Source organism: Oncorhynchus tshawytscha, unplaced genomic scaffold (assembly GCF_018296145.1).
Source record: "Oncorhynchus tshawytscha isolate Ot180627B unplaced genomic scaffold, Otsh_v2.0 Un_scaffold_1176_pilon_pilon, whole genome shotgun sequence".
Taxonomy (NCBI): Eukaryota; Metazoa; Chordata; class Actinopteri; order Salmoniformes; family Salmonidae; genus Oncorhynchus; species Oncorhynchus tshawytscha.
In genome coordinates this window covers 80,001-85,000 of record NW_024609681.1, presented here as the reverse complement: position 1 = coordinate 85,000, position 5,000 = coordinate 80,001, and positions in this window count along the sequence as shown.

Sequence of the window (5,000 nt, the reverse complement as noted above, 5' to 3'; positions counted from 1 at the left end):
CTCTCTCTCCATCCACCTCCCTCTCTTCTTCTCTCTCTCCATCCACCTCCCTCTCTTCTTCTCGCTCTCCATCCACCTCCCTCTCTTCTTCTCTCTCTCCATCCACCTCCCTCTCTTCTTCTCTCTCTCCATCCACCTCCATCTCTTCTTCTCTCTCTCCATCTACCTCCCTCTCTTCTTCTCTCTCCATCCCTCCTCTGCCTCTCTCCATCCACCTCCCTCTCTTCTTCTCTCTCTCCATCCACCTCCATCTCTTCTTCTCTCTCCATCCACCTCCATCTCTTCTTCTCTCTCTCCATCCACCTCCATCTCTTCTTCTCTCTCTCCATCCACCTCCCTCTCTTCTTCTCTCTCTCCATCCACCTCCCTCTCCTCTTCTCTCTCTCCATCCCTCCTCTGCCTCTCTCCATCCTTCTCCCTCTCTTCTTCTCTCTTTCCATCCCTCCTCTGCCACTCTCCATCCTTCTCCCTCTATGCCATCTTGAACACAGACACACAGTGGAACCTCAACATTGTTCTGTCCCAAGGATCCAAAGACCTGATGATCTGTAGTTGTGGTTCTAGAATGGAATTGGAACATGGCAGACCCTGGAGCTAACACCACCACCACGACCAGACACCACCACCACGACCAGACACCACCACCACGACCAGACACCAACACCACGACCAGACACCACCACCACCACGACCAGACACCACCACCACCATGACCAGACACCACCACCACGACCAGACACCACCACCACGACCAGACACCACCACCACGACCAGACACCACCACCACGACCACCACGACCAGACACCACCACCACCACCACCACCACCACCACCACGACCAGACACCACCACCACGACCAGACACCACCACCACCACCACCACCACCACCACGACCAGACACCACCACCACGACCAGACACCACCACCACGACCAGACACCACCCCCTCTATACTCCTGGTCTGAGTCTGGTGGTGTCTCATATCAGATATCCCCAGAGGAACCCGACCAGACACCACCTCCTCTATACTCCTGGTCTGAGTCTGGTGGTGTCTCATATCAGATATCCCCAGAGGAACCCGACCAGACACCACCTTCTCTATACTCCTGGTCTGAGTCTGGTGGTGTCTCATATCAGATATCCCCAGAGGAACCTGACCAGACACCACCCCCTCTAAACTCCTGGTCTGAGTCTGGTGGCGTCTCATATCAGATATCCCCAGAGGAACCCGACCAGACACCACCCCCTCTAAACTCCTGGTCTGAGTCTGGTGGCGTCTCATATCAGATATCCCCAGAGGAACCCGACCAGACACCACCTCCTCTATACTCCTGGTCTGAGCCTCATAGACTGATGGGTCAAACTGGTCTCATTCAAATCAAACAGTATTTCTAGTCAATCATCTCTGTGTATCATTTTATCACACTAGGGTCTGTTGTCAGTAACACTAGGACTGGGTCTGTTGTCAGTAACACTAGGGTCTGTTGGGACTAACACTAGGGCTGGGTCTGTTGTCAGTAACACTAGGGCTGGGTCTGTTGTCAGTAACACTAGGGTTTGTTGGGAGTAACACTAGGGTCTGTTGGGAGTAACACTAGGGCTGGGTCTGTTGTCAGTAACACTAGGGTCTGTTGGGGAGTAAACACTAGGGTCTGTTGGGAGTAACACTAGGGTCTGTTGGGAGTAACACTAGGGTCTGTTGGGAGTAACACTAGGACTGGGTCTGTTGTCAGTAACACTAGGGTCTGTTGGGAGTAACACTAGGGTCTGTTGGGAGTAACACTAGGGTCTGTTGTCAGTAACACTAGGACTGGGTCTGTTGTCAGTAACACTAGGACTGGGTCTGTTGTCAGTAACAATAGGGTCTGTTGTCAGTAACACTAGGACTGGGTCTGTTGTCAGTAGCACTAGGACTGGGTCTGTTGTCAGTAACACTAGGACTGGGTCTGTTGTCAGTAACACTAGGGTCTGTTGGGACTAACACTAGGGCTGGGTCTGTTGTCAGTAACAATAGGGTCTGTTGTCAGTAACAATAGGGTCTGTTGTCAGTAACACTAGGACTGGGTCTGTTGTCAGTAACACTAGAGTCTGTTGTCAGTAACACTAGGGTCTGTTGTCAGTAGCACTAGGACTGGGTCTGTTGTCAGTAACACTAGGGTCTGTTGTCAGTAACACTAGGGTCTGTTGTCAGTAACACTAGGACTGGGTCTGTTGTCAGTAACACTAGGGTCTGTTGGGAGTAACACTAGGACTGGGTCTGTTGTCAGTAACACTAGGGTCTGTTGTCAGTAACACTAGGGCTGGGTCTGTTATCAGTAACACTAGGGCTGGGTCTGTTGTCAGTAACACTAGGGCTGGGTCTGTTGTCAGTAACACTAGGACTGGGTCTGTTGTCAGTAACACTAGGGCTGGGTCTGTTGTTGTCAGTAACACTAGGACTGTGTCTGTTATCAGTAACACTAGGGCTGGGTCTGTTGTCAGTAACACTTGGGTCTGTTGTCAGTAACAATAGGGTCTGTTGTCAGTAACACTAGGACTGGGTCTGTTGTCAGTAACACTAGGGCTGGGTCTGTTGTCTGACAGTTCTACCAGTCTCTACTACAGTGGGATTCTACCAGTCTCTGCTACAGTGGGATTCTACCAGTCTCTACTACAGTGGGATTCTACCAGTCTCTGATACAGTGGGATTCTACCAGTCTCTACTACAGTGGGATTATACCAGTCTCTGCTACAGTGGGATTCTACCAGTCTCTACTACAGTGGGATTCTACCAGTCTCTACTACAGCAGGATTCTACCAGTCTCTGATACAGTGGGATTCTACCAGTCTCTGATACAGTGGGATTCTACCAGTCTCTGATACAGTGGGATTCTACCAGTCTCTGATACAGTGATTCTACCAGTCTCTGATACAGTGGGATTCTACCAGTCTCTACTACAGTGGGATTCTACCAGTCTCTACTACAGTGGGATTCTACCAGTCTCTACTACAGTGGGATTCTACCAGTCTCTACTGATTCTACCAGTCTCTACTGATTTTACCAGTCTCTACTGATTCTACCAGTCTCTGATACAGTGGGATTCTACCAGTCTCTGATACAGTGGGATTCTACCAGTCTCTACTGATTCTACCGGTCTCTACTACAGTGGGATTCTACCAGTCTCTACTGATTCTACCAGTCTCTACTGATTCTACCAGTCTCTACTGATTCTACCAGTCTCTACTGATTCTACCAGTCTCTACTGATTCTACCAGTCTCTACTGATTCTACCAGTCTCTACTGATTCTACCAGTCTCTACTGATTCTACCAGTCTCTACTGATTCTACCAGTCTCTACTGATTCTACCAGTCTCTACTACACTGTGATGTCTCTTCTTATTTACACTTGGTTTCATTTTACAAGTATTTTTTTAAACATTTATCAGACGTTCTGATGCATAATTTTCATTTCCTTTTTCATACATTTCTTCGTAGCTCTCAGAACATGAAGGTGTTGAACTTGGTCGGATTATATAATACATGTGGGGGGAGGTCCCTGTTTAGCATGTTATTGGGGCATTAATATGTGGAACCTATCAGTTTGCAAACAATGTAAAAGGATTTCTGTTAATAAAGCTGCATACAAACATGGTCTCTTTTTTTCCTTTCTTGAGCTCCAAAATGCAGGTGTTTCAGCCCAGCTCAGTGCTCTCTGTGGTGTTGGGGCAGCCAGCGGAGTGTAGGGTTGGTAATGTTCTCTAGTTGCGCCGTGATTTGGCTCAGTGTTCTGTCACTCACGGGGACACGTCGTCACCGCCAAATCTAAGGGTAGAGCTTGAAAATTCAAGCCCCTAGTGTGATGTCGTGGAGTTACATTAGAAGTGCCCATCCAAGACGGCTCAAGGTCATTGGCCACAGATAAAATGATGTCAAATCACGTCGTATCTACCGTAGCTTTGATTGGACTGATCATGTCAACATCATACTTTCAAATCTTAGCTAGCAAGCTAGCAGTCATCATCATGAATCACGTCGACAATCTACTGGCAAATCCTTTTTAATTCTTGTCATATGAAGAGAAATTATAGATGAAACGTATCGGTGCTCATCGGCCATTGGACATAAACATTACACAACAAGTTGCAAATTCAACAATGAGTGGTTTGGAAGGCATCAGTGGCTAACTGCATTTCAAACCAATCAATAGCCTGCTATTCAGGGGAGTGGGTGTGTGCCCCGTCTGGGTTTAATAGAGATACCCCCTTTTTACCAATTTTCTCCGAAATGACACACCCAAATCTAACTGCCTGTAGCTCAGGCCCTGAAGCAAGGATATGCATATTATTGGTACCATTTGAAAGGAAACACTTTGAAGTTTGTGGAAATGTGAAATGAATGTAGGAGAATATAACACATTAGATCTGGTAGAAGATAATACAAAGAAAAAAACGTATCTACCACCATCTTTGAAATGCAACAGAAAGGTCATAGTTCATCTGGTTGTAATTCCGATGATGTCCATAAGATGGCAGCAGTGTGTGTGCAAAGTTTCAGACTTGAAGTATGAGTGAACAACAAGAACAACAAGACTTTTAGTGTGAAGTCTCTGCAGGTGAAGACTGCCAGATGTCCGAACAACAGGCCCTCCGATTTTAAACACTGAACTCTATCTGAGAAGTAGTAGGTGAACTAGGCATGGCAGTCATTTGAGAAACCAAGGCTGTTGAGTCTGCCGATAAGAATACGGTTATTGACAGAGTCGAAAGCCTTGTCCAGGTCTATGAAGACAGCTGCACAGTATTGTCTTTTATCGATGGCTGGACCCTGTGTTACCTAGCCTTAGTGCAGTGGGCAGCTGGGAGGAGGTGCTCTTTTTCTCCATGGACTTTACAGTGACCCAAAACATATTCGATGCTATTATATTATATATTAGCATGGTCACGAAAGTCAGAAAAGCAATAAAATGAATCGCTTACCTTAGATAATCTTCGGACATTTTCACTCACGAGACTCCCAGTTA